The sequence below is a fragment of the Aptenodytes patagonicus genome, chromosome 2, assembly GCF_965638725.1.
Source record: "Aptenodytes patagonicus chromosome 2, bAptPat1.pri.cur, whole genome shotgun sequence".
Taxonomy (NCBI): Eukaryota; Metazoa; Chordata; class Aves; order Sphenisciformes; family Spheniscidae; genus Aptenodytes; species Aptenodytes patagonicus.
The window spans coordinates 56295795-56317383 of NC_134950.1; the positions used below are offsets into that span (position 1 = coordinate 56295795).

The 21589-nt window shown below is 39.6% G+C and overlaps 1 long non-coding RNA gene across 1 annotated transcript; it reads right to left on the bottom strand.

The window, feature by feature from the left end:
- Positions 1-259: 259 nt before the first annotated feature.
- Positions 260-19043, bottom strand: LOC143157399 (uncharacterized). The gene is made up of 3 exons (XR_012994779.1): positions 18986-19043; positions 15380-15461; positions 260-538 (listed from the first exon to the last, which is right to left on the bottom strand). It is a non-coding gene; the product is annotated as an uncharacterized LOC143157399 (long non-coding RNA).
- Between the last annotated feature and the right edge of the window lie 2546 nt (positions 19044-21589).

Consider the following 21589-nt stretch of genomic DNA (forward strand, 5'->3'; position numbering starts at 1 on the left):
AGCAAAACCTGCCCCTTCCCCTCAGCAAAGCTCTGCCTCTTGACTGCAGATAGATGGTCTGTTACTGCAGTGCCTGCACCCCTCATGCTCTCCAGTCTACTGTCCCTCAGGAAAGGACTGGAAGGTAGGCTCTCCTTTTACAGCCTGGTAATGGAAGTGGACAGAAAGGCAGGGCAGAGAGAGATTTACGCCTCTTGCCAAGTTCTCACAAAGCCACATTGAATAGCAAGCTCGTCGAGATGCCAGGCAGCAGCACAAACACTACACCACTTTCTCTCCCTCACTTTGTTTGACCTGAAAAGGGGCTTGGTTATTCATGTCCTTAAGTCTCCAGCCAAGCGGGGTGGACAGAAATATTTGCCAAAGAGCTTTGTGTTGACCAGAATGTTCTCCGTGTTACCGAGGAGTGAAGCGTGGTGAGATTATATTTCCTTATGTGCCCCTGAAGATAAGAGAAAGCTTCTCAGAGCCTTCTGCAACATGAGCAGAGACTCGGCACTTTGTACACAGAGGAAGATGTTGGTAGGACTTTCCTGCACTGGAAGACAGACACAAAGAGAAAAAGCTTTATTAAGTGTTCTGAAAGGATCAAAGTATTCTTTAACAGTTAATACGTAATTTGAACACCTGACTAGAGAACCTTGTGTGGTATGAAACAGCCCAAAAGAAACCTTTATATAAAAATACTATATAGGATTTATAAAACACATGGAAAGTTAAAGTTTCTAACATGGCTAGGAACACTATATGTAAGTTCAAAAGTGCTTTGGAGCCTCGGTTTAGTATTTCAGAAGCTGAAACCACCAAGCTTAGGGACTTTACCCAAAAAGAGACTTGCCCCTGGTATTGCGCATCTCGGTGCCAGATGTCAGTATAGTTCACAGTGCTGAGTTAGGCACTTTTTTCCCTACACACTAAATGGGAACGGCACATGCGATTGGTCCGCAGAGCACCCCTCTGGAGACAGCTAAGATGGACAAGGGAACAAAAAGACAGTGTTAGACCTGAAACTGCCCATGGGTGAGCAGAAGTTTTGGAGTTCAATGCAAGCTTACAACAATTTAGTGGGGAGACCTCATCAGCCTTGGAGAACAAAACCTGCAGTTCACTCTCTGCATCCTTTCAGTTGAAGATGGACAGCCCTGCAGAGCCAAGGGCTAGGAGAGCAAGCAAGGTGACTTCTTTCCCCTTCTCTTCATAGCTGTGGGATGGATGCAATCCAGCTAATCAGCTCTCTACACACTGAAATGGTCATTTTATTTAATATCTACCTACTGTGTAGTAGTTTTGTCCAGCTCTGCCCATGAATCAGGACCATTATCCAGTAGCACAATGAGCCTTGCCATTACTGATATTTGAAAGGTTTTAGAAGGACTAAAGAAGGACTTTGAAAACAGCATATTAAGTTTTGAGGCTGTTCACACTGTACAAATACAATTCTGAGGAATTTGCTTACCGGAGCTAGAATCTAACAGGACGTGATGCTCTATTGCATTTTAGTATACCAATATTACTTGCAGACCAGGTTAACAGATCCCTTTTATGAGATTGTTGCTTTTATTATCTAAAATGTCTTCTAGACCCTGTATATTCAGGATTTCTGAAAATTCATTTTATCTTTCACTCTGATTGTTCGTATTACTATGTCAACAGATTATTAGAATGCCAAATGGAAATGAAATATGACCCCCAATATGTGTTTGTAATATAACCAGCAATGTACATGACAAGCTTGAGGAATGAATGAGCACAGAGATTGTGAAGGATATTTTATACCAGTTTCCACATAGTATGTCTTCCTCTTAATTCTGACATGTTCTTTGGTAATATTGTAATGGATAGCAAAGCAAGATTTGTCATGATGTTCAGATTAAAACAAACTCAATTATTTACTCACTGGAAATGAGAGAAGCACAGTAAAAACCAAGATGGAATACTACTTCTCAGAAGTCTTGGCTGTCAAAAGTAATTAATTTTTTATAATATTAAAAACTAAAAATTGTCGAACAATCAATAACAGATTTTGAGCATTTAAAATAATAATGATCTCATGCATGATAAATTACTTGTAAGAAAGGAAAGTTCATTTCTCCTCATAAAAAGAATTGCAAACATTACATCTTGGAGTAAGGGCCAAAATTTTAATCTCCGTCCCACAGTTAAGCTTATTTATATGAATAACTAATACCAGACCTAACAGGTACTTACCTAAATGTCATTCTCTCTATGTGACTTCTATTACAAAATGAGAGTTTCTTTGGTCCTACAGTATGGTATCTATGTATAATGTTTCAAAGTCCTAAAATGTTGTTAATATTGATTCTTTGTATATTAGTCCTACTTTTAAGAAAAACAGCAGTGCCAAATAACTGAAAAAAACCCCTTTAACTAGACTCTGAAGGTAGTTTTCTTCCTGCTATGAACCTCACAAATAATAATCACCATGTTCCTCTTCTGCCAGCAGAAGGAATATGACCAAAGAAGAGCCTTGGTCAACACTGTCTCCTCTGAGTCTTAGCTATTGCTAACTACAACAGGCATTTAATTTAAGTCAGTAGTTGAAGAGTTTCTGGTCCAGAATCTGGACCAGAAGTCACTAATTGCAAACACCTGGATGCCACCTCCACCTGCCTTTGGTCTTACATTTTACCTAGACAAAAGAATTTGTAAACTAAGACAGTGTCTCCCAGCAAGCTAGAGATGTGATCTGGAGAAGAACCAGGCATTCAACAAAAAAAGGCAAGGGAATTTAGAGATAAGAATTAAAGAATGAGACAAATATTAAGACATTGGGTTCTTAATTTTCACCTGTGGGAGAACTTTTGCTTCTGGAAATTCTCTGTAATAAAAATCTTTCATCCTCATTCACTATTGTACGTATATATATTGTACATATAGAAATATAATCACCCTTTTAAATTTTTGTTCTTTTACTAATTCTTCAATTCCACCCTGCTAAAACCTATGCTATCAAGGAACATTATCATTAGGTAGCAATCTTGTTGGAAATTTAATTGGAGAACTCTAATTCTTAGGCAGTTCAGAATGATTCTTTCTGACCAATTTTATCATGTTCTTCTCCACTGAAGTGCTTCATAGTCCTTAACTGTGAGCATATAAAACTCTTCTGTGGGCATGCGATTACTTCTGTTTTGTGGATGGGAGACCAAAGCAGAAAAAGGCACTAGGAGTTGGGGTCATTTTGCCTTGTTTTGCTGCCTAAACAAACCAGGTGTATAGTTTAAGCTGGTCATCTAAAGTCCCTTTCATGAGTGGTTATTTTAGATGCGTATAAAGTGGGGTAAATTGTCCTCTGGGGAGGCTTGATTCTCTCCATTGATTCTGGGCAGAGTTTATAGGAGGGCATCCCATGCTAAACAGCTTGTCTAAAATACAGACTAGGAGATGAACTCCGGTGCACTGGGTACAAAATGAGTGCATGGCCCAGGAAACCATCTATCAGGCACTGGCTCAGTTTTCAGTGTTTTTGTGAGTGTTACCATACAGGCTGCATTTTAGATGGTGTAGTTAGGAGAGCTGTGTTGTAGTTTCAGACTAGAATAGATTTTAGCTGCATTAAAATAGTTGCCAATTCTCGCTGGGATTAGACTGCAAGAACTGACCCAGAACTGGATGTGTTGTCTTCAAGGAGATCCAAACAGTGAAACGCACGAGTGTGGAATGGCAGAAAGATGGGAATACCTTCCTCCAGCATAACAAACTCATAACCAGGATCTGCCTTAGCAACAGGTAAGGTAGAAAGTTGCCCAAAGCAGCGGCCAGCTGGGAGGAAGCGATGAAATGACCATAGCTCCTTTGCCAAGTGAGAGCCCTGGGAAGCCAGACTGGCCACCGCTCTTGGTGCATGGGAAGGAGCTGTTGTGTTTGGTGTAATGACAGCTCCTGAGGAGGGTGGTCCTCCCCAAGGCAGGAGGATCCTCTCCAGCCCTCCTGTCCTCTGGAGGGGTCATTGTATTTGAATTGAGGTATTAGCTAACTAATCCCAGATCAATTTTCTCTCAACAGAGAAGTCTTGTAAGCAAAATTATAAAGGAACATTTTAAATAGGAACAAGCTAGGGAAGGGGAAATGCAGAGGGGAAGGTTTTGGTAGAAGGGTAGAAAGCTATCATTTCATAAGGGAAGAAGAGAAGTTTGGTGATAATCTAATGATACCAATTACAAGTGATAACAATATTAAAAATAATAAAATGTTTATTAAAAACTCAAAACTAGAAATAGAGGGGAACTGATATTATTTAGAATTTATTAAATGCAATACAGAGAGAAGCGTAGCTAAATACAGACAAAAGTCCATGTCAGGAGAAGTAAGGATAATAGTTTTTGAAGGTAGATTAGGAATGAAGAATGATAAAATTATTCATAAATGATGACAAAAGCATATATGTTAAATAAATGTTTCTGCTCTTTATTTGTAAAATAACAGAGATGTGTGATTTGATTTCAGAAGACTATACACTTTCCAATTTTCTAGTACTCAGGAGAGATGTTGAGTCACATTTAGCCAGAGAGAGCTATCTTAAATATCAGCCAGTTTTGATAAATTGAATCCAATCTGTTTGAGATAATCTTTGGTCTTTTAATATACCACAGAAACTCATTTGAAATTTGAAAAAAGCAAGGACATGAAGAACTGCTGGCTGACCAGAGTGAAATTAAAGGGAGGAGGTTGGAGGTTAGTAGAAGCATTGTCTGACAACAAAATCAAAATATAAGGGTACAGCAGATGTAAGTCTTTCAACAAAATTTTGTGAAGAGTAAGTCCTATTTCCATTCTTTGAGGTCAGAGAATTGGTTAATAGCAGCAACACAATAAACTTTTGTAATTTTGGTATTATAATTAAAACATTAGCACTCTAGAGCACTAATAAAATTTATGTTAAACAGATAATGAAGGGGCCAGTTGAAAGCTGTTGCCAGTGGGTAGTTGCCTTGAAATAAAGGTCCGGGGAGGATTAGGACCAGCCTGACACTGAGCATTTTCATCAGTGAAGGTGTCAGTGATAAACATTGCCCAAAATGTGACTCCAAATGGTACAATGACTTGTGGAAGACCAGTGTGAGACCCATCACATAGAAAGATGTGTATTACATGGCCAGCCAGACTGTTCAAACAGAAATGGAGGTTTTAAACACAGAGGAATGTGAAAACCTCGCTTCAAGGCTAGCAGACACCTGTAGAAGTGGGGATGGTACACTTATAAGGAATGACTTGAAAACAATCTAAGAGTCCAAGGGGGAAACCGGTCCAGTTCCTGATTGGGGATGTGCCAGAAGGGTTGAATGCAGCTCCTGGATGAATGCACAAGGGACTAATAAGTAGGAGGAGGGAGATAATGCTTTTTTTGGAGACTGCCACAGTCAGAGCATTAGAAGGATTTCCCCATACAATTCTGATGTGCACATTTCACAAATGCTTCAGGGGGAAAATGATTGGGAAGAAATTTTGTGATTTGAATGAGGTAAAGAAAAAAGCTGGACTGAAAATTCACCGTGGCAGACATAAGCTAAGAGTTAACATAAACAATTGCTGAATGTGGAGCACCAAATTGTTGCTTGTATTGTTTGATTTATAGAACTTGACAAAAATTCCCTGTGAAATGCAGTGAGGTAGTTCTTAGCTTTGCAAACACATTTTCTACAACATAAAACAGTCAGTGTATATTCCCTAGACTAAGAATGGAGAAAGGCTAATATTTTCTGTTATTTATTTTTAACTGCAGCATTATTAAACAGAACTGAAACAGCTACAGTACTGATGTTAGCAATGCAGAATTCAGCACTTGTTCAAATCAACACAAATATTCCTACTTCTCACCTGTCTCTAATTATTAGTGTGGTGCAGAATTAACATATATGGCAATGAGTGAGGTCCAGGTCCATAAGTAAAGCTTCTAGATGCTATTATAATGCACATAACAGCTAGTAATAATAATGAAGTGAGATCCCTGGAGTATTTCTTTGGAAAATTAACTGCAATTTGCCTGCCTCCAATATTTTAAATTCCTATTTAAATTCAGCTAGGGGGAATGGGACAGTTATGAAACCAAGTTTGCTCTTATTCTTATACCTGGTGAATAGTTTCCGCAGTAAATAAGCACATAGCATCACATAATTCAGTGTAATTGGGCAAGTTTTGTTTTAATAGAGTTTGCAGGACAAAAAAAAGGCACACGGAGAACTACTTCTCCAATTTATTTTTTTTATAATTTTTTTTTTACCTAACACATGTAGAATCTCTCCTCAGGAGTGCACCCTTTCAACAGAGGCAGTGATCTAGTCCTTGTATTCCAGACACCCAAGTCTAAAAATCATTCACTGTAGAAGCTGCTTTCTGTAGTGCCTTTATATGGACTTTCTTTAAGAGTTATACATTACTTTGTTCCCAGGTCAAGAAAAAAAAAGAATAAAGAGTTTTATATTTCATTACTGAAAAGACTATTTTCTGAATTTACCCTATCTTAAATTCTATAGCACATCTCTAGTTTAGATGTACTCCTTTTTATCTGTGTGTTTATATAGACACATTTAACTAGATGGCCCAAACAGTGATTGTGTAATGAGCTGTATAATTGATTTAGGATATGGACTTAATAACAGACAGGTGGTTGAGGTAACCCTATTATTACTGCAGAATTAGATTTCAGTAATGCATTCTCTGTCCTGTTTTTTCCAAGAGAACAATGGCTTGAGCAGCTGGTTGAGTAACTGTTATCAGAGATGTTTTACATGCATCTAGTGGAACTGGGCTCAGATAATACTTAGGGTATGTCCAATGACAAATTTGATGTAAATAATGAACCGAAGCATTATGCCTTAGCATTTTGCAAAGTAATTACCCAAACTGAATAATTCAAAATAGTCCAACGCTAAATTTAAAATGTGGATGATAAGCAGCCTGTGTAAAATTGCTTGGATTGACTATTGAATTACCAGATCGTGGTTGGTGCTTTCTTTGCGACATATGGCTGCAATTGCCAAAGCATTCCTTAGTCCATAGTGGGCCTGGTCCCATAAGCATGTGCATAAGGCTACTTGCAGCAGGGAGAGCTCTCAAACTGAAGTCCTTAAGTGCCTATCACCTGCAACAGTAGAAATTATAGTGTTTTTTTCCCCCTGCTTTCATTCCTCTCTCTGCTTCAGCTCTGTCTATTGCTTTCAAAACCTCTGCCTCCTTATGTTGCCTGACATCCCAACTGCATACCTCTTTGTCCACCAACATAGGATTTTGTGTTCAGAAGGCTGCTGAATATCAGATTATCTATAAAATTCAAAATAGAAGATTCATTCCATGCTCTTCCGCTTCAAAAGAAAAAAAAATAATCTGGACCTATAGCAAAATAATAAGATGCAAAATATTTTCATATGTATTATATCACTTATTTTCCAATAGCATATACTAATGAAATAAGCGTATAAGTATTTCTCCCTGTTTATTCCACTACAGATGAGCTGATTTGATTACGCAGACACATGTGCTTATCTCCTCCAGTTTTCCAGGAAACCGTATTAAAAGTGCTGGAAGCTAGAAGTGCTCCAGTGAGAAGCTAAAGCACTGAAATGATGTGACCTGTAAAAGAACTTACACCTCAAGAAAGATTTAGTGTTTTCTTTTCAGACCTAAGTGCAACATGTTCATATCATAGTGATTTGTACTAGAAGTTAACAATTAATGGATTAATATAAAATTTGAAATAGTAGATAGGAGGCTATAATACTACTACAGATGGCATTAGTGTCCAGTATTAGCTCACAAAGGGTGAGAAATATCCAATTTTGAATACAGATCATTCTCCAAGTAAAAGACCACAGTTTAGAGGATCCTTTTGCCACCTTTTTCACAAGTCAGCTAGAAGAGCTCTGGTAAGTAGATACCTGATATACAGCATTATTCTCCCACATCCAGCCTGCCGCGTATGGTATTATATCGCCTGCCCCATCAGACATCTAGTTAGCGGCCTGGTCTGACCATCACCATGGTAACAGGGAAAAAAACCATTTCTCCGGCAGTGCTGCCCAGCAGCGTTAGGTAACACACATCTTGTTTGGTTCAGCAGTGAGTGCTGCGGCAGCCAGCACAAAACCCTCATCACCCCACACGGATCCCGCTTCTCCCTCCGCAGCTCCGGGACCAGCGGCAGGTATTCCCTGTGACCCAAGGAAAAGCTTTGATAACAACCCCTTTAAGAAGCACGGATGGCGTGACTCAAATTTTTGCAGGCGTGTCTATGTGATAACCACAACTTTAATCTCTGTTTGCGCTGTTGCTCTGAACATCTGTTACAGAGCTTTGCACCTCTCCAGCTCCAGCCTGCTGAGACGCAGTTAGGAGACTGCTGTGAGTGTCAGGATGAGACCCCTCTCCGGCACGCTGGCTCTTGGCAGTGCTGTGCTGGACCAGAGAGCATCCTCTTGAGCTAAGCTGTCTTCAGTCCTCGGGCAGTGTTTCTTCTTCACCTCTTACTAATGGTGACCAAGGACTGTGGCCAAAATCTATTCTTTTTGCTGAGAAGATTTTAACCTCCTCCACAGCTTTCCAGATTGAGTTCAAGTATTTTCCTCTTCTACATCCAGTTATCTGGGTTGCTTTGAAGAAAATTTATCTTCATATTTTGAACCCACAAGCCTACTATTTCCAAACTGTACAAGAATTTACTTCAGCAGCCCCACTGCATAGGACTGGTGCGTGGTTAAAGTTGGAATACTGTTTATGTTTATTATAACCTACCAAAAACATAAGTAGTTTTTAAAATTACAGTTTTAAAACTGCGTAAATTCAATAAAAACATTGCAAGCAATTTAGAAGTTTTACTAAAAATAATCCTTCCCTTGTTTACAGCTGAAATCAAGCCATTGTTTACCAATACTCTACTGTCTTAATTATGTGCTGTCTTTAATAAGCTAACTGCAAGTTGCAATTAAATAATTAGATCTGAAAACCTTCACCCCCTTCTCCAAAAAAATTAACTCAAACAAAAAAAAGTATAGAATTCCAACTTATTAAGAGAATTCTACATTATACAACTGTCGGTATGGATGTACTTTGTATTGGGACTTCAACTGAAATTCAGCAACATCGATAAGTTATTTTTTGTATTAAAACCAGTCACAGATAGTGCAATTTTGCCTTAAATATCTGCTGCTCATTTCCACCCTCCCCTCTGCAGGTGTGCACACAGACGTGCACATGTATATAAATTAGTAACAGCCATAAACGCAGAACATTATCACCCCACACATCTAGCTATAATATGTGGATATGATATGTTGTTTCCAAACAGACACACGTTTAATTCAGACGCAAAAGAGTTTGAGCACATGTCTGTTGGTTTACCTATTATTTTCTGACCCACCAGGGGATGGTAGGAACTCCTCTGTTACTCTAGTTGTGGTATCTGCAGCTCCCATACATGTGACACATCTTGGGCTTTTCCGGATCTTGGGAGCTATAAGCTCCAATGACTTGTCAAAACTCAGAATTTGGTTGTAAATCTAAAAGCCAGAATATGAAAGTCCTTAAACCTCTATTATCCTAGAAATACAGAGATGCAAAATACTTTACATTATTTTTTTCTTGTTATCTAAACTGAATCTTCCTTACTGCAGTTTATCCCGATTACTACTTCTCCTGTACTCTAAGGTTATCTCTTCACAGAAGATTTGTATGCCTATGAATACTATCACTGGTTTTTGCTGTTTGGGTATTGTTTGGGGTTTTTTTTTCACTGCGTATAAACAACTGCAGGTTATTCAATTTTCCCTCTTAAGTCTGGCTTTCTAGCTTCTGGGGCATTCACACTCCCTTCTGCTGGGCACTGCCCTGTAGCTCTGCAGCGTTTCTAAGCAGAGGTGCCTGTAGCAGCGCCGGTCAGCTGAAATGCTGCTGAATAAGGTTCCTCTTTTGTGAGATTTTTCTTTCAGTACCTTACAGTCTTTCCTAGCCTCGTGACATTTTCACATTAATTAACATATTTTCTTTTCCATTTCACATGATTAATAATGAGTAGTACTAAACATAGGATGGGTAGTATCTTTACTTCATATATGCTCTATCCTTTGTGATGGTGATCATCACTACTGTAAATCCAGATTTCCAACTGGATATGTCTTCCATAAAACAACTGGAGAGTTTCCCCTGCTGGCATAAGAGAATACCATGAGATGATGTCAGAAACTTCTGCTTTTTCATTATAATGAATGGTCATTAGCTACAATAAAATAAGATACAATTTACTGTTTTTAATACTTCTAACAGGATTAATATTTGTGCCATCTGTGATGTCAATTTTCTGACATTGTGGGCTCTTTTAAAAATATATATGTATATCATCATTACACTTTAGTGTGTTCCCAGAAAGCCTACATACTTTGGAAGTCCATGACAGAATGGATACAGTCAAAGAGTACATCTTGTAAGAAACTGAATTTAAAGTGTCATTACCGTACACACTGAACAAAGTCACTACATTCATTTGTGCTTCCAGTTGTGTCAACATTACTCTGTCCTCTACTTTTCTCCAGATAAGGGATCTGGAATAAAGCTGTAAAAGATGACTGGAAAATAGATTTGTTTTAATCCAAAACACCGGTAACTATAAATTAGATGTTCCAGTCATCCAAACTTAGAAGGATTTTAATCTCATTTGCTTAAGCCTTCCTCTTGTCCACATCACCATGATGGTTTTGCCCTGCATCTCTCCAACCCTGCCCTAAGCTGCCAGATGCCTGCCTGCAATGCTCTTACAAGTCATCCAAACTCTTTAAAAATCGATGAGACTCAGCGGAGTAGAAACTCTATCACACCCTACACTAAACAACTGATTTCTGGCAATGCCCATGGGATGGCAGAGCATGCTGAAGAGTTGGCAGTCTGTTGATGGCTTCCTGAGCCGAAGATCCCACTGTGCCTGCTCCCATGCTCTCCTTGTCATTTCCCAGGAAACCCCCAAGACTTGCTCAGGCCCTCTGGGTGGGGAGGGAGAAAGGGGTGCTGGGAGATGCAGTTTCAGTTTGTGCCAGTCTCTGAAATTTCATGTGTAATTAGTGTCACCAGCTGGTACTAATTGGGAGCAGGGGGAAAGGACGGTTAGGATCTCCATGCCCATTGCATACACTTTTGGTTGAGGCTCTGCTGGCATCTTCATTATAGGGAATCCTAGAGCATTTTTAGGGGTTTAATAGTGCAAGTTTTAGCTAAATTAGGTTTAATTTTTCTTAGCTCTTTGTAAGCTGAGGAAATCTATGAAAGCATCCCACGGTATTTTATATTGACTGATTTGGACCATTTGCCATTTAATTTAAAAGCACATCTCAGAACTGATTACTTGCAAGGTACTGGCCCTACTGAATGGAATAGCAAAACTCCCATTCATCCCAGGCAGGATTTTACCGTCAGGTGAAGGGAAGAGAGCTGGGTACTCCTCAGGTTTAGGCTCTAATAGAAGATTTTTTTTTTCTCAGTCTTCAGTTAATATTTGTTATGTCAAAGAGCCTGAATGTGGCTATGCTTTGAAGCTTATGTATATAAAAAAATGTTATCAGTGTTGGAAAATCCAGCAAAAATTATTGCTTTTCATGAAGTATCTTGACATTTATTATACATTAGGAAGTAGTAAAACAGAAGAATCTACAGATTTCTATGATGTGGGTTATTAGCATAATGTCCCTATAATATGCAACAAGCCAGTGTTATAACAGTGCTATGATAAACTGTGCCAGTGATCAACATATCCCGGAGCTATGCATAGTGAAATGATATACTATTTTAATTATATGTCATCATTTTAAGACAGGCTTTTTTTTTTTTTTTCCTTGCATTTACAGAGTATACCAATCACAGGATAGTTGAGGTTGAAAGGCACCTCTGGTGATCATCTAGTCCAGCTGCCCTGCTCAGAGCATGGTCAGCTAGAGCAGATGGCTCAGGATCATATCCAACCGGGTTTTGAATATCTCCAAGGACTCTACAGCCTTTCTGGGCGATCCTCACAGTAAAAAAAAAAAAAATTCTTATGCTTAAATGGAATTTCCTGTATTTCAGCTTGTGCCCATTGTCCTGACACAGAACACCACTGAGAAAAGCCTGGCTCCACCTTCTTTACTCCCCCTATCAGGTATTGATACACATGGATAAGATCCCCCTGAGCCCTCTCCTCAACCTCCACGTTGAACAGTCCCAGTTCCTTCAGCCTCTCTGCGTATGAGGGGTGCTTCTGTCCTTTAATCATTTTTCTGGCCGTTTGCCTTACTCTTTCCAGTAGCTTCATGTCTGCCTTACACTGGGGAGCCTGGAGCTGGACACGGAACTCCAAATGGAGTACTAAGGTGAGATTAGCATGTCGTGCCTAGTAGACATCTACTTAACTGTCAGACGTAACAACGTGTACTGTAGTGCTGGTGGTCCAACCCAGGGTCAAAGGAGGTTTACCAACAAACAGCAAACAGCCAAAATACAGTTTCTTGTAATAAAAAAATATCCTAGATGGCAGCTAAGATAGGTGCTGTTTATATGAATCAAATAGGGTTTTCTTTGTGATAGGAAATAATCTGATTGTAGTCGATGAGATAAAATGTGATTTGCACGCCAGGGAACCGAAATGAGAGAGTGTATGGGAGCGACATTGCAAACTGAGTTGGCAGGGACTTGTCATTTCCATCCCTTTGCATCTGACTGGATTGAGTTAGTTATTCTTAGCCATCTCACATAGATTAATATCTCCCAGGATGGCAATTCAACAACTTGCCTTGCCAGCTTTCTCTAGTTCCTTTTTGTTTGTTTGTTTGTTTGTTTCAGTGTAAATTCCTTACTGATTGTTTTCTTTGAATTATTCCTCATCTTCTCTGCATCATTTTTGTACTTTATTAGTATACAGTAGCAAATGTCACCTTCATTCCTGACTTGGTATCCTTCTTCTTCCCCTCTTTCAAACTCTTAGATGGCAACATTGTTTTCCTTTTTATTTTTTTTTTTCCAACCTCTGCCTTCATTATTTGCATCTTTAAGCAAATTCCCCAAAGCCCTATAGATTCTTGTGGGAGACTTTCTCTACTGGGCTGCTGGATTTGCATCTCTCATCAGGGACACTGTGTAATGTATCTGCTTGATGGCAACACAAGGAAAAAAAGGTTTTTTACAAACAACTTGCTGCCAGGCTCCGCTACACCAAGTGGAAAAAACCCATCGGTCTGGTTAAGTGGGATGTGGTTGTTAAAATGCCAGCCCTCATCTAAACACAGTTTGCACTATTAATCCTGAGTAAACCTGCAGGGTCACTCACACCTGGAGTGATGGTGACTTAGAAAATCTGTTGGAAGCATATTTCCTTTTCCTCTCCACTCTCTGATGGACAAGAGGTGTCATGTGGGAAATTTTGCTTTTGCCTGGAAATTATTACTGTCATTGGAGGAGCACCAAAACAGAGTATTCGTTTTGTACACGCCCATGCCACCTTAAACTGCCAATGGGGTGGGTTTCAACCAGGTTATCAGACTCCACAGTTTTCCCCTCCTAGAAAACTGCAATTTCCCTCTTTCCTGAGGAACTACATTCTCTGGCGTAGGGCCAGTCAGGTTGGGCTGGTGCTTAGAAGCAGTAACAACTTAATCCAGCATGGCTAAATCCTTGATGGTTCATTTCTCATAGCCCTGAGGAAAATCAGATAGAAGAGTTTTCACAGAAGATAGTTTCCTTCATATCAGAATATGACTACGAAGATGGTATTGACTTCTCACTTTCTATGTAATAGGCTTTGCTGCACTTTACTAATGTTATCTCCAGCTGTTAGACTATATTCTTCCTAAAGCCTGGGGAAGAACACAGGAATTTTGAAATTAGTCCTTGTTCACGAATAATTGTGTTTAAATCTATATGATGCTCCTTAGAAAAGATAACAGTGTGACTCTTGCCTCCCCAGTCTCTAACAACTGAAATAAGAAAAGAATAGTTGCATTTTCTATCAGGAAAAAATATATTCGTGTGTGTTAGAGTACTGGTTAGAGCTTGAGAGATTATATTTGGGGGGGGGGCAGGGAGAGAGAGAAGGGATGAGGGGAGGATACTTCCTCTAAAACTGTGGCAATTTTCGAACTTGGTTTAACAAAGTCTCTGGAAAGCAGGTGCCGCCTTGCAGGATAAGTACTGTGGCTATTTAATTAAGCAACCACCTAAGCAGCTGTTTGCTTCAGAACATTGCTAGTAAACTGCAGAACCATTTGCACCAATTTAGACTGACCCTAGCCAAGCAGTAGGACTAAAAACCATGTCCACTTTTCCTTTGTTGTTGCTCCAGCCTACCAATATTCTCAAGAAGAGAAAACCCAAACCAACAACACTTCATGGGATCTAATGTCTGAAGATCAGGAGGGAAAAGTTGATTTCTGCATTTTCACTTTGAGAGAATTTTAAACTTGGGGTGGAGATTGAGGGGAAAAAATCCTTTTTATTCTCTGAGTATTTTTCCTGTTAAAAAGAACTGTTGAGGAAGCATAAAGATTACATCAGACTCTGTTACAGAGAGTAAAACATGGAATCCTGTATTCATTTTCTTCTCAAACCATCAGTTTAAATCTTTTGCTTTCTTTAGAATAGAATTGAAAACAGCATTCATTCTCCCGTCTATGAATATACACCGATTAGGAATCCAAAAATAGATTGTCCTCAAAGGCATGCATTCTGCAGAATTGCTTACTCTGACAATGACAGGAAAACCTACAGTATCAGTACTGCAGCTGGTCAGAGGTGGTAAAGATCTTAAGGGTTTGGAAAATTTATTGAAATTTGAAACAAAAGTTCAAATGAATCTATGTGAATTTGAGTGATGCCTGCAATCTATTTTTATAGCACACGTCCAGAGCATAAAACAGTATTGCAAGAGAGACACATAACCAATGACAAGCATCTGTTGCAAACAAGTATTATTAACACTTGGATACAGTGTTTCATTAACTAATCATAACAAAATTGTGAAATCAATGTAAGGAATTCTATAACTCTAGATCTTTACTGAATGATCACTGTTTTTTAGTCAGGCTGCTGAGAAATAAATTATTCATTTTAAGCCTCTTACAAATTTCAGCTATGGTTCCTAGTGGAGTTTTGATACATCATGTGCCATTTTGTGTACATACACAGAAAACGGAAAGGTCTGGATCAGCCAAGAGTACGCCAGGGTGCTGCACTTTGGGACACTCAATTTCCAGCTGTCTTAATGCTTGGCAGAATATCCAACGTCAAAATCAGCACTTGTGCTTCTGTGCATTGGAAGATTAGCCTTATAGGAATGTGCCAGTACACTGACTAGAGACCTTTGCAAGGCTAATGATATCACATACTGTGTACATCTGAAATCTCATCCACTCACCCTTTTCTGGCCCACTGGGAAGAATCTCCTCTGCTTTAGAGCCATAACTCTTGACCCTCCCGTGGTCCTGGGCTCTTCCGCACTGTATTAAAGAAATATTTCAAGTTCAGGACTGAGGATGGAAAGCTGAGCCACGGCTTTTCCACAGTTTCTGCATGATTCATTGGTGGGGAGGCAGGGAGCTTGTTCATCCACAGCTAAGTCCTGCTGCCTCGTATTAATATAAGCTGGAATGATATCAGGGCCTGGTATCACAGTGGGACCTATTGAATCTGCAAGGTATCAGACTAAGATGTACTTCATGCTATTCATTTGCCTTGTGCAGCCTAGATCAGACCATTTCAACAGATCATAATCTTGTTAGTGATAACCACAGCATAAACATATTTTTCAGACAAATGGGTAATGAAGCAAAATAAATCGGCAGAGTGCTGCTAATAATAAATGCTAATCTGTGTGTTACAGATGCAGAATATCTTGTATATATTAGCAACATTAATCTTTACAACAAAAAATGTAAATTTGATAGTGCAAAGTCATCCAGAAGACCTGCATTACAAACACTTCCTGGCTTTTACAGAATGCATTTGCCAGTAGGATGCAAAAAAAAGTGATCCATAATTTTCATTTAAATGAAAAAACATTTAATTTTTGTTTTGGTTCCTTGATCTTGTTTTAGTGCCTGCTTATACATTTTCTAGCTTTTGAAAATAAAATAATTCATAATTATTAGTGCAAGCTACCTGTTGTCTTGCTGCCCCAAGAAAGGTAGACAACAAATGCCAGTGCTTTTCAGCTCTTGAAAACATTTACATTTTCTCTGGGTTAAACACTGTTATCAGTGTATCTAATCCAAGTCTGTTACATGGAACACAGCATCCATCTCTTCTCGTGGCCACCCTGTCCCCATGAAGTCCTTTGCAAACCTGAATGCTGATCTTTACAAGCACCTCATACTGCAATGGCCACGTACAATTCAGCTTCAGCCTCTCAGGTGCCCAAGCCTGTCCCCAGTCAGGCACCGAACCAGCCATTTGTGCTGCACACGTGGAGAGGGGCCAGGTAGGCTTTGCCAAGCATCCTTCAGGAGCAGGGGGAGGCACAGAGAGGCTGGGAAGGCATGAGGGAGGAACCTGCAACAGTCTCCTCAACGGACCACCACACGAGTGCTAAATGGCCAAAATATCTGCTCTCTGCTAGGTAACCCCAGCCATGACTATATGCCAAGCCTCCTGGAAGGTTTGTCTTTAGGTACCAGTTCAAGAAAACACTGCTCTTCCAGTGCAATAATTCATATACATCTATCATCAGGAGCCAGATTGCCCACAGCCTTAATCCAGTTTATAAAGAGGTGCATAAATTAATCCTTCTGCAAGTCACTTGCACAGTCCTGGCAGAAGGGCTCACCAGAGGAGCCCGGGCATGTGCTGGGAGGTATGCCCTCGGATCCTCCTTGAGGCCAGGGGAGGGGAGGAGACAGGCAGCAGGCAGGCAGGGTTAATTTTTGCTGTCTGTGCCAGGCAAAAGAGCCCACCACAACTTTCTAAGGGCTTCTTTAAATGTTTGCTCTGTATAACGAGGGAGTGCTGGAGAAGCGATGTTTCTGTTGTGAGGCAGAACTTAAGCCTTTGCCTGAGGATGGGATGAATAGGGTTTTATTTAAGGTTGTACCTAAAGGCACAATCTATCCCTAATTAGTTGCATATTTGACCTAAAATATTTATTTTTCCTTTCATCCAAACCCTGAGTGATTTTCCTCTTGAACCTCATTCTTTGTTCTTTTCAGAACTGCAATAAATACTCCAACTTAATGCATTAAATATGAAAAGACTTACTGAAGGGGCCCAACTTATAAATGATTCAAAAGGCCATATGCTGGAAAGCATCTACTGGAAAACATTTATTATTAATTTCACAGTTTAGATGAAGTTCCTATAGGGCAGTCATTTATTAAATATTGATTTGTGTTAAGTCCACCAAATATGTTTATCTGTACGAAATCACATATAACCAAATAGCAGCAAAATACAAAAATGTTCCAATCGCTGATTTAGGTGATGAATAGAAAGTGCTTATTTTGCTAAGGTACCAAACATAACCAAAGCATTTAGTTGAGACAGCAAACATTGTGTCACTAAAGCAAAGAGTGATTTGAGATAGGACGAGAGGAAATGGCCTCAAGTTGTGCCAGGGGAGGTTTAGATTGGACGTGAGGAAAAATTTCTTTACTGAAAGAGTGGTGAAACATTGGAACAGGTTGCCCAGGGAAGTGGTGGAGTCCCCATCCCTGGAGGTATTTAAAAGACGTGTAGATGAGGCACTTAGGGACATGGTTTAGTGGGCATGGTGGTGTTGGGTCGACGGCTGGACTCGATGATCTTAGAGGTCTTTTCCAACCTCAATGATTCTATGATTCTATGATTCTATGAGAGTTAGAATAAGTAGCATTAAATTGAATACAGGAAAAACTTCTTGGGCAAAAAGTTATAAATATTAATTGAACTAAAATAAGTATGTTAATTAAGGACATGTCACCTTCAAAAGAAGAAAATTACTTTTCAGACAAAGATTTCATAATCTGAACCAAAACTACTACTGACTTATGGAAGTAATAGCATCCTTCTGAAAGGTGTACTTGAAAGAGCTGTGCCAAATGCTGGTGAGTTAACTCCTTCTTACCAGCCAGCTCTTTCTAGACTGAACAGATGGTAATTTACTCAAACAGTTCACACAGGTATCATTTTGTGATAGAGCCCAAACAAATGATGGTGAAGAATTAACATGATGTTGACTTTCTTTCACCCCTTTGGATCATTTCGTGTTAGACAGTTGGGTGCTGAATTAAAAGAACTAGCAGGTAATACTCTTCCAAAAATGAACAAGTGAGGTCAGACTGTATGGAGGTGCATGTAGACCGACAGGGGATCTTCAACAACATAATAAATTACTCCTGATTTCCCAAACTCAAAAAAGGAGAGTTGTCATTGTAGTGTTATTGCAACAAAGCATTATAATTAATGTTAACTACATTAACACCAAGATGAAACAAAAATATATGGCTGTACAAACTTGTGAATTATTTAGATGTTACTGCTGCTGGATCTATCTGAGGTGATCTGAATCCTTATTATAACTTCCCCACCTCCCCAGTAATGCTGGTCATTCACTGCGATCACTGTGATCACTGTATCTATGAGCCAGAAAAGAAAGGGCAGATCCACAAAGGAGGCTGATTTCAAGAGAGTGTTTTCCTTCAATCAGTTCCACATCTCCCAGGATGGACATTTTGGGACTCTGGATTTTTTTACCATTCCTTTAGTCAAACTGTTCAATAGCCAAGCGGTCTTCCCACAGAATTAAAAAATACCCAAAGCTGTTCACAGATCATTAAGCCTGAATTATATTCACTGTTAGCAGTTCTAAGCAAGGCTAAGTAAGCCTATCCTTACAACCAGAAATTATCCACACAGAGGAATTTTCCTAAAGCATCAACAGCACATTCAAAGCAAATGTTCTCTAATGCTGGCTGTAAATAGTGATTCAGCATCAGTGATGCTGGAGATCTCTAGGAAATTTTAAAATAGCAAAGCCAGATCAAAACTTTACCGTGATTCCACGACAAGAGAAGGCTGATCTGAAACTTAGTGAGAGCCCAGAGTCATCCTGTCACTTACTCGCAGTCCTTCAGCAGTAAATGGGGCCAGCAGGAGGTCTCTTCACCAGATCAAGGGATCTGGTAGGGAGGGAAATTCTTTGCAGTGATGGTGTCATGCAAGGGAGGGAGCCAACTGAGAGACACAGAGCAACACATCCAAAATATGAGTCCAGGTCTGATTCAACACCACACAGAAATTACTTGTGAAATCAGTGTCAGAACTATTTTAAGACTTTCTACTCTACAATCATCCTGCAGTTCTGAGCGTTACGGTGCTTCTTGATATTGCTTTAAATTTTAATTTAACCCCTCCTTTAGAGTCTGTACTGACCATGTCTTTCATTTTTAAAGTGCTTTCTCTTTTCATTGTGCTGGGAGAATGTAAGTGTGATTAGATGTGGTGTCCTGAACACTGCAGTGGACTAATCAGATAGTCAAGCCTAAAATAAAAAGTATTTTATATACAGTAAGACAATATACTGAATAACTTCCTTTTAGCTTTTCTACTTAGTTAGCAGTAAAGCTTAGTCATGACGGGGAAAAATTAAATGCGTAAATATTCATGCTGAAATAATAGACTCCACTCTGATGTCATTTACATTCGCAGGAATTAAAGTTGCTTTATCCTGCTATCCCACATTACAAGTCCAGATAATTCTGCAGAAACCTTTATGGATTTACAATAGCCTAAATGAAATCGGGACCCTAAGAGCTTACATTTCCACTCAGCCCTCATCGTGCACATGCATATTTCATGACCATCAGCACTAGCTCATCGGCTACTTTGCCATTTGCAATGAGCTACAGCACTGTATATTTCTAACCTAAAACACTTTTCAGTCTTCTATTGAAGACTGATTAAAGGCAAGGCTGCTGGCTCTATGAACAAGTGCCGAATGACAAAAGAGCTGTGTGCTCAGCTTGAAGATATTCCTCTGATGAAAGGATATACTTTTAAAGTGTGACTGCCATGTAAACAACAGCAGCGCATCTTTAGATGGTTGTCTGTGTCAGTAAAGGCACACCTTCAGTTTTCAATACCTCACCTCCTCCCACTTTCTGGGGAAGAGTAATGCTTACAATGTAATGGGGGCCTAATCCGACAAAATGAGAGGCCTCAAGAGGTGTCGCTTTGACTTAAGTGACAAATCTACTGCTAATAATCAAACAGCTTCTAGTAGTAGGGGAGTGCTGGATTGAACATCCCCACCCCATTAAAAGATCTAGCACTTACCTCACATTGGGCTCTCCAGTACTGAACATATGCTGTTATAAGTGACAGAGCACCGAGGGGACTGTAAAATTGATCCAGCTGAGATGATAATACATCCTTTCCTATTCACAGCTCCTTTATTAGATTCAGCTAAAACTAACTTTTGGTGTTTGTGTGTAATGCAGGATGAAGTGATGTTCCAGAGGTTTGGAAGCTGTAAAATGCAGGAAGCTGTAGAAAAGACAGAAGCTTGGTTTAAGAAGCTTAAATCCCATGGGTAGATGCTGTTATTCATGGTTAGGATTTGCTAATTGAGATGTCAGCAGATCTGCTAAAGAAACTGTCCAGCTGTGAAATCCATCATTAGCAGAGTGCTGAAACAAAGGCATCTTCAAGAGCCTCTAGCTGAGGTAGCATTCACCCGGCTCAGGTTGCTCCCAGGGCAATGGGAGCAACTCCTTTCTTGAAAATGCTTCGAGTGTTGCACTTTCCTCATTTTCATGCTTTGGTGATCAAATTAAGTCCTTGGTATTGCTGCAACTTTTTGAAGGACAATGCATTTTCAATGACTTAGGTTTTGCAAAATATTTACTAGGTTTTGCAGACAATTATGTTTTTAAACAGTTCTTAGTTTTTGTGAGCAAGATCTCAATCAAATCTGGAAGAAATCTATCCTTTCCCCTCTACTCTCTCTACAGGAAAGATTTCTGAGAGAACAACAAATAAGCAAGTTGGGGAGGGTGATCCATGGATGTGTTTCAGAATTTACCCCATTTGGAACAAGTAAGCAGAGATCAGATTGTGGCTCCAGAGAGTTGCAAAAGCTGTGCTTGGCAAAGAACTGTCTGAGGTAGGCTAACAAAAATAAACCATGAAATGGGATGTGAGAGGAAGATCAGATGCGGGATAGCTGCTTACCTAGAAACAAGAAGAAAATGCACTAGCCTTCAGTCCTCCCCAACATGCTGAGAAAGCAGGATGCTGACATTATTTTCCATGATCACTTCTTCTAGGAAGGTGATGAGGTTGAGGGGCAGGGTAACCTTATGTCCTTTGCTGTGATAACTTATTGACCTTTACAATAATTGTAGTTGGCTTTGCACTGTGAGATGGTGGAAATGTACTTATACATAAATGCATGGCTGTCTCCTGGCCATGAAAGTGTTTGTGTGCTTTTTGAGGGGAGACTTTCTGCAGGGTTCCTCAGGGCTCTGCTTTTCTCTTTCTAAACTGATGTTGGAAAACTCATCCCACTGCCTTGGTGGAAGAGAAATCAAAGGGAATTATTACACTTGTGACGAGCACATGAAGCACTTCGCAAAAGCAAGGCAAGTCTGTGGAA